The sequence below is a fragment of the Sardina pilchardus genome, chromosome 12, assembly GCF_963854185.1.
Source record: "Sardina pilchardus chromosome 12, fSarPil1.1, whole genome shotgun sequence".
Taxonomy (NCBI): domain Eukaryota; kingdom Metazoa; phylum Chordata; class Actinopteri; order Clupeiformes; family Clupeidae; genus Sardina; species Sardina pilchardus.
In genome coordinates this window covers 21,501,076-21,514,765 of record NC_085005.1, presented here as the reverse complement: position 1 = coordinate 21,514,765, position 13,690 = coordinate 21,501,076, and the positions used below count along the sequence as shown (strand labels likewise).

Sequence of the window (13,690 nt, the reverse complement as noted above, 5' to 3'; positions counted from 1 at the left end):
CATCAAAGATCATAGAGCGCTACGCACAAGTTAACACAAGTTACCAACACTCAAGAACATTTTATGTCCAACCATTTCATAACAGCTAATTCTGGAGTAGCCTAGGCTAACTATCCCGCTTGCTTGCGAGACTCAGCTGTGAACTGCACTGGTTTCCTTATTATGTGGGTTTACGTTGCCAGGTGTTAGCCTATGACAGAACGGTTGAAATAAATTCAAAGTAAGTGATTGCGTAGGCTATGTGTCAGGGGTATGGCAACCTGTTGTCAGAAAATGAATGGATCAGTTATTTTCAAATGAAGTATGATGGCCATGCAAATTACGAGAGTTTTTCAGGAGAAACATCAAAACGGGAGGGCGGCAGGAGATGACCTTAAGATAGGAGGAGAGAAACAAGGGGGAAACTGGAGTTTTTGGCAGGTGCTCTAGCCTTCCACTCATAATCTGTAATTAAATAGTTTTCACCTCAACATCTCATTAGAACTTCTTCCTCTCCGTTTTTGGTGATTTCTTGAATTGAAACAGCGCCACGTAAAGGCCTGGAATATGAAGTAGCGTGTTGAGTCGTATTGAGATCGATTGAGATGGATCCATTTGGACGCAAATACTCTTGAAACGCTGCCAGGTAAAACGGAGAGGGGGGGGGGGGGTGTTTTGCTGCGTGTGGACATGGTCTTAGTCGCTTTTAAATGTGATGCTAGCAGGCAAGATGCTAATGGTCTAGTCCGATTCAATGATCTATGCTACAGTAGGCTTGAGCTAAAAGTGGTTTGGCAGACTCACAGAACAGCTGGATGAACTGGAGAAGGGTAAAAATCAATTATTTAACTCAAGGAGAGGTGGAAAATGAGAAGAATAAATTCCCTAAATGGTGGAATATCCATTTAAGCAGAATACAATCGTAAAATGTTTCATGTTTAGGGGTCATCCCTATGTTCCCTGGTCGCAATACAAACATAGGACCCTTTTTGGGAAAAGTGGGGAACATAGGACCCTTTTTAAAATGTTTGAAACAAAAGGGTCCTACGTTTCCAGGTCCCATACAAAGTGGGGAACGTATAGGACCCGGGGGAACATACGCTCCCCAAGAGAGCATTTCTATGTTCCCACAGCCCTTTGTTCCCACAACCCTATGTTCCATCATTTCTATCAGATTGTATCCCCATTTCTCCTAATTTGGTAGTCACTTACTCCCCATTGGGGGATATTCCCAGTCAGAGAAGTGCCCCTGATATCATACTCTCTGGCGGAAGTCAGTCAAAGTTACAGATTCATGGAATCAAGGCAAACCAGGTTCAGATGCAGCGGTTTGTACTTCTTTGTCCTGGCAATGGTCACATTCTCTATAGCCTACATGCAGGCTTATTTGGACTTTCACAACATAGTGAGTGCATTATGTTTTCAATTCTGTTGCTACTAATTTCAGATAAAGCAACTTATTGGCCATAAGATAAAGCAACTTATTGGCCAGTGATGTTCACCTGGAGATATTCCTCCTTGCAACTTTGATAGAGTCTGGAAGAGAGTAATTGAGGTATCACTTCTGCTCTTTGAACTTCTATCTGGTGTCTTTCTTTCCTGTAGTAGTTTGTGAGTTGTCACATTCCAAGAACTCTTTAATCTTCTCCATTGCAGTGTTGCTTACCACATTACTGTATTTTTTTTTCTGGAATACTGAAGACCATTATGTTCTTTCTTATTATACTGTAGGATATTCCACGTTCTTTGTGTGTCGCATACACTAATTGGTAGCAATGACCTTTGATATCATTTGTTTTCCTTTACATTTCTTTTGATGGTAGCAATAAAAAAGTATTGCTCTACCGCATACTGTTGGAGCGAACAAAGCATTTCGCATATAGCGCCCTCAGGTTCGCTCACCTGATCCTTCTTATTGCCTTTGAAACGTTCCTGCACCTAATCAGGCTGTGCGTGGTACCGGAGTGATTTGGAATATTCTTTTGGTAGGTTTGTCATAGCTGTGAGACTAATGTGTTATAGAACCTCCTCAGTGTCCTCCTGAGATTACCATGTCCTCATCTGTTTTCTTGCTTTAGTTCTTGGGGGCTTCTCAGTGGTATTGTCAAGGATGTCGATGATGGACCCAAGATGGACTCCTTACAAGGACAAACACGTTTATTTACTTACTAAGACAAAAGACTAACCTTCACAGCGTTACAGAACAACACGAGCAAACAGAGCACACAAAGAGACGAACCAACAAAGGACAGAGGAACAGGGGTTAAAATATACAAACGAATTATTGTTAACCCTATGTTTGCCTCCAGCCCCCTACTTTAGTAGCCTGACTCTCGCCAGACCCTTGTTGTTCCGCCATGCTCCACCAGAGGCATTTCGCTGAGCTCCACACAAGGGTCTGGACGCGAGGGCAATCCAAACCCCTGCCAGTGATCAAAAAATGAGCAACCAATCAGGAGCGCCGAAGCGAGTGTTTGATTCAAATAACAATGGCGGCACGCAGCGAGGAGTCTTGTGCTGACATTGATTCTGCTATTTCAACCGTTTTGTCGAATCTATCGAGTATTCATTCTTTAAAAGATTAACAGAGAATAGTTTTGAAGACATTTATTGGTGGCAAGGATGTTTTTACTCTTCTTCCGACCGGGTTTGGCAAGAGCTTGAAGAAGCCTAGCACGTCATTCAAGATAACAGGCAAGTGGTTTAACAAATCACATGCGAGGATGTTTTACAAGGACCCGCCTTCATAAATACATCTCCTATCGTGAAGTCCCAGATCCTTGTGTGAAGCAGACAGCGAACTACAGGATCTGGCGAAAGTCAGGTTACTACTTTAGTGTTTCCGGTCAAAATTGTCCGGTCTGTTTTAACTGCTCTTAAATTAGCACAAATTTTTTTTTGTTCACCACCATTTTTTTTTATTAAACATTCTATAGTTGAGAACAATAGCTGACACATCCAGGATGTTGTGGAACAGTGCCACAGGCCAGCGAGCCGTCATCCACTTACAGATGTATGTACCAGTAAGCTGCAATAAAGGAACAATAAATAATTTAAGAGATTAGGAACAATATTCAATCTGTCGCACACAAAATGCTATGATTCACCTAGATAAAAATAAAATAAAATGCATGATGAGACTTTACATTACCTTATCAAGGCAGTCAACGCCTCCCTTGTTCTTGTTGTAGGCCTGGTGCTGACAGTGGCGTCTTTGTGTACTGTGCTCATCAGGATGACATTTCTGTTCTTCTTGGGAACGTATGACACAAGAGTGTGAGTGTCAGTGAATGCAAATTGTGATGAGAGTCTTCCTCTGGTCGATTACCAGCGCAGGGGGAAGTTCGGGCTTGTTCTTCCTCACTGTCCCTACCATGGTAAGCTTTCTTTTCAGTAGCTCCTGACCGAGAGCATGTGATGTGAAGAAATTGACCCTTCCAGAGCCACGCCCTAAAACCGCCACAGGCCAATCGTGGCTTAGCAACCCGTAACTAAGCAATCAAGGCCTGGCAAGCTTTCGAGTTTTTGCCATGTTAACCTAGGGAGACTGCATAGCCTGTGGACCATTAAGGGCATTTATTTGGATGTGTGGTGCCCCCAAACACGTGAAATCACGGTTAAATAACATGTTGAACTATAAAGACATGATATAGTTTAAAACACGTATTTTTCTAACTTTAAATTTTGCATATTGCGTGATATTTCCATAACCGCGAGATACGTTTCACGATGGCGGCAAAAAGTTCTTCACGGACATTCAAGGAGACGTATGTATAGCCTGTCAGCAATTCTGTCCAATCATGTTATGTTGTCAAATATTGACGTTATGGAAGTATAGCTTTAAACGTTATGCTAGTTTTGGCCCCCGCCTGTTTCATTCGTACTAGCCTATGGAGAACCATAGAAAACAGAGCGTACCTTCGACTTTTGCTTAAATAACTCATGAACGGTTTTGTTCAGAGCTGAAAATGCAACTGTAGTTGACAGAGGACAGATGTAGCTCGCTAGTGACCAAATATGAGCTTTCAGTGTGGTACGATGTCTTTGTAAATTACATTTGTTTAAAAAATCCCGTTTCTCTTCCATTGTAATGGACGGGCAGGGTGCGAAAGCTTGACAGGCGTAGCAACAGTAACTATGGAGGGCGGGACTTAGGGTTGCCAACTCTGAGAAAATCATTATGATTATCATTGTCACAATTATTATTATACTATATTGTACGCACTTTCACTTAGCAGTCAAGAAACACTATAGCCTCAAACTTGAGGCCCGGTTATGGCAGACTTTGGGGTCATAGGGCCCACCTAACATCAAATCATCATTATGATTATCATTGTCACAATTAATATTATACTATATTGTATGCACTTTCACTTAGCAGTCAATACTGTGCTAAAAGTGCTTAAAGTGCTAGTTTGTGATATGCACATCAGAGGCCTGCTTTACCAATGTAAGATATATTTACAATAGTTCATTGCTTTTGCATGATTGCATGAGAAATACTCCTGAAAACAACAGCAATTATATGGGTGCTATTGTTTTGGGATGTTTCCCTTATGCAATCATAGCCTACACTGGTAGGCAAATGGAGAAAAAATGTATAGCTTTAAAATGAAATTTCCTTTGAATGCCTGAATGTAAAGATCCAGGAAACATAATACCAACTTTTGTTTATGGTAAACGGCCCAGCATAAATACATTATAATAGGCGTAAATAACTTATCTGGAGATCTTTAAATGAAACACTAATCTTTTGACCATGTTATATTCAAATTTGCCTAAACAATACTCAATGCTAAACAATGTAGCCTATTGTAGCCTACAGTCTCTGTTCTGTTTCTATGGAAGTGGCAAGAATCCACGTTGTTAAATGTCGGTAATTAATGGAACAGCCTTCCAACAGGTTGAAGCGGAGCTTTGCCAACAACGTTATTGTGTAGTTTCAGTTTCTGTCGCGCAAACGTGCAAACGCATGCAATGAACGCTCATACCAACACTTAATTGTATGACTCTATGTTTAATCACATCGAATTAGCAAGCATTTCCTCCTGATTGCAGAACACGTTTGTTTTCTTTTCTTTTCTGTCGGGCCGCGGTTGCATGATCAATTGCGCAGCTAATTAGGTGAAGCACCGGACCTCACTCCATGCCTCGCAGACCAGCAAGCTCCACGTTGCGTCAGGGAGTTTTTTAAGCCTTTTTTTGTGTGCATTTGTTTAATTGTAGTATGTGTGCATTGAGCAATTTCTCAAAAATACGGAACAAACAGCGTTCTGTATTAGTTCAATACGGAACAAGACTTTTAGGTGTCAAATACGGGACGATTCCGTATTATACGGAACGGTTGGCAACCCTAGCGGGACTTCTGGAAGGGTCAATTGTCACATGTGATATTATGCCCTTGGAGACCGGTTGTCATGTCCAGCACAACATGCATGCCCTGTTTTTTTGTGGGCCTTCCAGTACTGGATTTCCCCATGTACACCTGCATATTCCAGACATAGCTGCTCCTGGCATCACATACTGAACAGATCTTATATTTCCCTGGTTTACTTTGAATGTGCACCTTGAAGGAACAGCGACCTCTGAAAGGAACCAGGCGCTCATCAACTGTCACCTCAGGGCCTGGATTGTACATAAGTGGTAGGCGCTCCACCCAGCTGTCCCATATTCCTGATGGCAGCCAGTTCGTCATTTCACCAGCGGATGGATCGTGTATCTGTTGTCAAATCGAATAATTCTTGAAATGACATGAAACTGTTGTAAGGACATAGCTGGCCGGAATATTGGCCTGCCAGACTCTTTATTTGAGCGATACACTCCAGCTAAAATCAACAGACCTATGTAGGCTTGGAGGTACAGTATACCAGGTCGATTTTTCTCCAGGTGTCCCCAAACACACGCTTCCCCTCCAGATTTGTCAGCTCGAACTGTCACATTATGCTCCTTGTGTCCTCATACTCCTTCAGGATTGCTGCTCCACCAGGTTTCTCCAGCAGAACCTTCTTCACAAGCTGAAATGATTTGCACGAATCACCAAATATCATAATTTTGCATCATGTAAGGATTTTCTGGACAGAGGCTGGAGACAATGGGCCCAACGCAAAACCTGGTGGAAAGCATACTGTTTAATCATTTCCACATAAGGTTTATTCTTATCGTAGACTTTTTTGTCATGTGCTTATTTTTCATTGAACATCGCACCAAGGGTTGTGATACTACAGATAGAAATACATTGGTACCCTAGTCTGGTTTTCACCATACTAAGTTCAATCTTTTTTGTTATCAATTTTTTATTGTGTTTTATAGTTCATACAACAAACACATAAACCAACTGAAATACATGTAAAACAACAATTAAGACAACATACAATAAGACAATATACAACATTCAACCGCATTCACTCCCCACACCCCCAGGTCATACTCCCCCTGCCCAGAAAGAATTAATTTGGTTAATTGATACAGCTCAATAAAGTTGACAAAAAATGTATGCCAAATTAAGATGGGAGGTGAAAAAGGAATAAGCATCAGACCATGGCTACTATCCTGACATGCTATCAATAAAATACGACCATAAAGTAATGTTTTTTTGCCTGAGCGCCATGCATAATGGCAACAGACTTCTCTAGTTTAGCCAGATCTATAACTGTTTGCCCAGTGTTGATAAGACAGATCATGAGGTGCTTTCCATCTGTGCTATACGTTTCTTGGCAGCAGTAAGGCCTACCAGGAACCAGCGTTGGTGCATCAAAGATAGGTCTACAGTAGATCAGTCAAATCACTCAGCAATAAGATTTTTGGGAACAGGGGATGGTACGCTCAAGTTCAATAAGTTCTACACTGTAAGCCCCAACAGGTTCAATGAACTCAAAATATTTGATGAAACTGATTACCTCAAATTATTTAGCTACGTTAACATATTCTTTATGTAATTTCTACTTAAAATTAGACTTTTCTAAAGCTCAAAATCTTTAAGGACAAGGATCCAATTAAAAAGAATAATGGGAGAAATATATGTTTTAAGTAATTACTACATTAGCCAGACAAGCTCTTTAGACTCCAAATCTTTGAGAAAATGAACAACATTAAAACAAATAACTTCAACAAACGAACATTTTAAGTAATTACTACTCAAAACTCTAAACTGTATTCACACTCATTTTTTTGAGGACATTGATGAACTGAAACATAATAATTTGACAATCAAAAATGTTAAGTAATCACTACTTAAATCTTGGATAAGTTCAATGAACCTGATCATTTTGAAATCATTGTTAAATCTAGCAAATTTGACACTAAAGATGGAATTGATTTTTTTAAGTTAACGCTCCTAATAATATATTAATGTTATCAACATGACTCATTCAATCTCTCAGACCTAAACATTATAAATTCAGCCTCTTATATTTTTAAGTTGACTTAACTCTATTGAAACACATTTTATTGACTGTTTATATTTACTATTTTCCTCAAACACAAACATATTTTGTTTGTATGATCCAACTGAAAAATTATTGAAAATACCATTTCACTGCACATTCCATTTATTTAAGAAATCCATTTTAATTCTAACAGAACAACCTCCCCAGCAATGGGGTTAATACAAAAAAATCAAAGAAATAACAACCATTTCGTCAACAAAGGTACAAATACTCAAATAACAAAAATAATAAGGCCAACATAAATTTAAAAAAAAGAAGAAAAAAAACCTTCACTTCATTGCTTGCTTGAGTATTAAAATGCTGGCACTACCAACAATGAGATTTGGAAAACAGACTGCATACTCATCCATCATCAGCAATTCATTTTTAAGGCTAAGTAGTCTAGGAGGTAACGACTTCAGGTGATCCAAACCTATTATAATTTTTGAATGAAATTAAATGCGTAAGACAATTGCTTTGGATAATCGACATGAAGTGCATAAATTAAGGCAAACAGTAAAATTAACGCATCTGTCAACTCTGTTATATCACACTCAACAATAGCTCCCTCAAGAACTATAGAATGGATAGCATGACCAAACTTCACAAGGGAGTCCGTATCACTTGAGACAGTGAGAATAGGTACAGCTGCATCCGAGAGGTCAGGCAGGTCAATTTCTTCTGCCTGAAGAACATGACAGTAATTAGTTAATGAGTAGAGTAGTCAGTGAAAAACACTACATACATTACAAACACTATACATACTGTATATGTGTATTTCATATAATATGAAATACCAGTGAATGAAAAGTCCCAAATTAAATGTAGTATGATTTAATTGCTATTCTGGTGGCTAGGAAGATGGTTGTGGTTGTTGTCTTTTGGTTGCAATGTAGTATCAGAGAGGGTTAAATAGAAATAGAGATATACAGAGAAGATTAATTAAGAAAAAAGGAAAGAGTGAATCAAAAACTTACATTCCAGGTCATCCTGCAGGAAGATTAGAAGGGCCTGCAGAATAATTGTTCGTCTGCTGTTGACATCAGCATCTTCCTATCAAGACAGAGAGAGGGATTGTGAGGTAATGGGAAGACAAATCAGCAGAATAGTGATCCTGTGCATATATTAAATAATACTATAGTACAAGCGACATGTAAACACAAGACACAACCTCCTGCTCAGTTTTTCTATGAAATCGTGAGAGATGAATTTTCAGTGCATTGATAGACTGGAAGGTCCAAATCGAGGGCTGAGAACCAAAGGGGCGTAAGTGACATTTTGGTCAAAATTGAGTTATATATATCACCTGAAATCTGAGAGCTCTTTCTAGCTGACAAAATTATAGAAGTAAAATATTTGTAAATATAAAGTTATTGAACAAAAACCAAAGGTCTTTAACTGTGAACATATAGAAGCGGTTAGATTTGTTTGGGTTCTCCTATTAAGTTGGTGAAATGTCACTTACGCCCCTTTGGTTCTCAGCCCTTTAAATGCATGAGTGGTGTATGCATGGTCATGGGCTGACCCTTGAAAACTGACTGCGATTTAATCAATAATGGCAAAATACTGTAACTGAGCTTCTTGGAAAAGGCGTCACATAACCACATAGCCAACCCATTTTGGTATATAAAATCTAAAGTCTAAGGTGTTATCCCTTCCTTGATACAAAAATACCACTCAACTCTAGCCTTTGTGTATCCCTATGGAGAGATGCAAAGGGATACGGTTACTAGGCTATTCTCATTGGTGGATAAATGCTTACAAAATATTACTATAATAGTATAGGCTACACAGTGGCTACATTGTGACACTAGTAAATTGAAGACCAGTAAATTATCACTTACCATGGCATGATGGTGGTTCCTTGCACAGAACTGAAAATGAATGTCACAGCGCCATCTGGTCCTGCAGGAGAAATTAAATTATTATGATGACTATTATTTCACTTCAGCACGAAAGCCAGTCAGACAATCTCTTCATATCCCTCTATAGGCATGCCTATCAGAGTCAGACGTTGACATTGACCATGCTTAGGCTATTGTCAGTAAGTTCAGAGCTAGGCCTACAATTTGACTTCCTATCTGTGTTAACAAAACTGTGGAATTGACGTTAATATAAGACAGATGCTACCGCTGCAGGGTTACTCTTCAACTAGGCCATGGTAGGCTACTCTTTGACCTGGACAGTTTTAAGAAAATGTAACATTTTCAATAAAAATACTTTTGCATGGTTTAATTATCCACCCTAATAGTGGCAGTGATGATTTTACCTAAATAATGTATTTTCCAATTTATTCCAAAAGACTGTTATTTCCATCACAGAACAAAACGTTTTTTTTTTTTTAAATAATAATAAAAAAAAAAACCCATATGGTTCCAAATGTATTATTTGAATAGGCTAAATATTACACAGATATGTTTTAATTTTCCAAAAATGCATGTTGTATTATTTTCATATGATCAACTTAAAATGTGTAGTGATGGAAATGACAGATATGGCGGAAAGTGTGGTGGAGATGACATGGTCTTTTGCGCCTCTCGCTCCACTTTAACCCTCTCTGGTCTAATGTACAATAATGGCATTAACAGGGGACACAAGGATAACGATAGGCTTGAAACTTAATTGTAATCGCTCTCGAGAACGCCCTCTCTGCGTAGCCTAGATAATTTCATTTTAGTGCGATTTAACTTCTCTGAATTTAGGCCTACTACAACGTCATCACCCAATGCATTTTTAATTATAGGCCTACAGCGGACTTAAACTGTATTTTACTGTCCATGCGTGACTCACGGGGTGCCTCTCATTTGGTATTTTATACATCCTCCCTTCCTTCCTCGGTCCTCGTCCTCACCGATCTAGATAAGGAATGATGGGGCGTCAACTATGGGGTAGTCTATCCAGTGTTAGATCAGTGGGAACGAGCCTAGAGGACCTAGCATCGAGGATCGAGGAGAGTTTGAGAGCCACCCATAGAAAGCGCGAGTGGAGTGGCCACTTCAATGAGGCCCAGTATAGGAACTAATGCGAACCATGTAGCCCATGGCAGCTAGGTAGTCCACCAATAAATTGTTTAAAAGCGCGTGGACTGTGTGTAATGTGTTTGATTACCAAGCGTCATGTATGAAACATTGCTGCAGAAACAGAAACAGTTGATAGACTGGTGGGCTAGTGCTAAACCAAACAACTTTGACAATATTTGGGAAAGACTCGTCAAAGATGGTAGTCTTTTGGGTAAAGCTTGAATGGCAGGCATTAGTTAGAAGACTACAATCGTTCAAAAATCTTTCCCAAAAGTTGTTGTAGGTACAGTATAGCCTAGTTGTTGTAAGTAGTAGGCTAGGCACTCACTCGGCTGGCTAACCTAGCTGACGACTGAGACAATACACTTTAGTTAACTCGCTAAAACATGCAGCTAGCCCACAAAAGGTCTCTTTCACATAGCCTACGCTTTAGCTGAGGTCTGCCCGCTGGAAGACGGTAAACAAATAAATTAAATAATGAAAGTGCGTTACCGTTGCACCTCTGAAGGCTGCTGTTGATGGATCTTGATGTTGTTGTTGTTGTCTACATCCGGGTGCGCAGCAGTCCTTGCAAACTAGTCGTCTGATGTCAAAGTGTATTAATTTACATCCGCCAAAATCAACCATATACTAGTTCATCCATCATTTCCAATCTTTAAAATGCTTATTTGTTTTTGTGGGTTTGTGTTGGTTTGTGTAGGTTAGTTGCAAGTGGTTGCAAGCCATGTTGAAATTAACCTAGCCAATGAACTAGCACGTCATTATTACGTCAGACGTAATTTCAATCCACTCTTGAAAGAAATGAGTTAGGAGGTCAGTTCTACTCATATACTAAGAGCTACTCTACTCTAAATAATCAATAACTGGGAAATCAGTTGAGTGAACTTAAAACTTTTGTGGTTCCAGAACAATATGGCAGCTTTGAGTACAGCTCAGCAATTTTATTGAGTTTATAGCACTGTTGGGGAATACAGTGTATCTTATTGGAGACCATACTCCAAAAATCTCTCACACCAGGGCAATCCCGGACCATATGAACAAAAGTTCCTATTGTACCTAAAGAACATAGCTGGCAGTTGGGAGATGGGTTTAGTTTCATTAAAAATAATTTGCGAAGAGTGCAGTATAGTCTGTGTATAACATTATAATGAATCATCTGATGGTTGGGATTACAAAATGATAAGACTATCCTTTTTCAAAAATGGATTTATAGTGTTTTGGAAAAGAGCTCTTCATTTGCAAAACACCAATAAAGCATCATGCCAAGTTAGAGTCAACACAACTGCATTGAATCACCTTGATTTGCACATGTGGGCTATATGTTCAGTTAAAAAGACTCCATGTAATAGTGAAAGGAAGGTAAGACCTACTGATCGAGTGCATATATGTGGCCCAATGTAGCCTATTTATTACCTTTTATGTAAACCAAATTATAATATTTATTGATTGTAAATAAATAAACAAACAAAATATTTCAAGGAAAGTATGAAGAATTTACTTACAAGAAACTTCTCCGTAATGGAAAATTTTCAGCCAGGTACGCGGTTAGTGCTTTTCTAATGTCAGCAGCACTGGAATTGGCGACTTGGTTCTGTGGGGCTCCAAGAGATTGAGGTAAGGCCCCATTTTCAGATGCTACCACTTCGACCGAAGTAGGAGGGACAGTTTCTTTCTCACGCTCACAGAAGTTGTGTAAAGCAAGTTGTAATCATGTAAGGTGAAAATGTAAAGTGGAAGTCACTCCGTTTTAGGAGGACCCTCCATCTAGACTTAAGCCTTCCAAATGCCATCTCAACTGCTGTTCTGGCTGAGCTGAGGTGGATGTTAAAAGAGTCCTCTTCAGGCGTTAGGGCCTGAGAGTGAGTGTACCCTTTCATTAGCCAGTCTATTAGTGGATACGCTGGATTCCCAAGTAGGAAATAGCGTACCGGTTTCCCTTGAATCACCTTTGTACCCTAAAAATCATACAAAGAGTTAGTGTCACCTTAAGGAATTGGATTTCATCACATCAGACTGAACTGAATAATAGGTTGTTACTTTAGGGAGTAGATGGGCCTTTTTGAAGAGCTGTGATTGCCGCAACGCATTGGCATCATGTGCACTACCAGGGACCTTGCAGTTTACACTCCAAAAACTGATCGTGATGGAAGGGGAGAATTATCAGTACCCACACACTGATTTATTTTTATTTATCATAGCAAGCTACATATATTGCTGGTTATTTACGCTAGGTCAACATTTACTTTAACCTACTTACCAATATTTATCATCCACCACTGCCTGTTAGACGTACGGCGGCCATCCTTTTCGATTCACGAAATCCCTGTACCCGTCTATTGGTGGCAGTATAGGGATGTGGGTGCAGTCAATACAGTCAATTACCTGGGGGATGTGGTGCATCCTCTCAAAACGTTCAGCAATCTAACGAGCCTCCTCCAGATTCGGTACTTTTATCAGATCCTTAGCTACATTTGATACCATTCCTTTACAGAAAATGTTTTTTTACAGTTGATTTATGCACGCCATGTTTTTTGGATAAACAAAAAGAAAACCTAAATCATAGTAAACGGGACCATGGTTAAGATGATGCTGATGCTGCTGGAGCGTTGATATGGAGATTACGGTTAGGCCTCTACTTCGAGATAATCACGGGGCATTCTATAGAACCTTAGAATAATCTTTTAATCAGTCTTCATGTAAACAGGGAATATTGTCAATATTCAGAATAAGGTCCATATTAGGAATATTAATGTCCATGTAAACGCACTCACTGATACAACTTTCAGGTCCCTCCCTCAACCTCTCCAAGCTCCAAACTGCCCCCCAAACCCCTCCCCCTCTGTAGACGAGGTTGTTTACGTGAGCAGCAGAGTAGCAACGGTTGGATAGCAGCGTGCACAAGCTGTGACTGACAGGTAGCGATTCCTCCCCCCTAACGTGATTGCTTTAACAAAATAGGGAGCGCTCGATTTTTGCGGGCACGATTACAGGCTTTAGAGGGAGCTTGAGAATTTGGATTTTTTCCTAAATAGCCTATTTAATATTCTACCTCCAGAATCCCATGACAGTTCAAGCTAATGTGACAAAAAGCACAGCTTTAACTCTTAACACTATGTTCAAATGTACAGTAGCAAATGCATAAGATATGTAACTTGTGCATGTTTGCACCTCCATTTTTGGGTGTATTTTCACCTGTATACAGTAAGCTTCACCTACATTTGCTACATTTAAAAGTACAATTGCTGGACTGGAAAAAAGCACACTTTA

General features: G+C 39.6%; 1 long non-coding RNA gene across 1 annotated transcript; it reads right to left on the bottom strand.

Moving 5' to 3' along the window:
• Positions 1 to 7,697: 7,697 nt before the first annotated feature.
• On the bottom strand, positions 7,698 to 11,082 carry LOC134098360 (uncharacterized). Its single transcript, XR_009941029.1, has 4 exons — positions 10,916 to 11,082; positions 9,248 to 9,308; positions 8,381 to 8,456; positions 7,698 to 8,088 (listed from the first exon to the last, which is right to left on the bottom strand). It is a non-coding gene; the product is annotated as an uncharacterized LOC134098360 (long non-coding RNA).
• Positions 11,083 to 13,690: the final 2,608 nt, after the last annotated feature.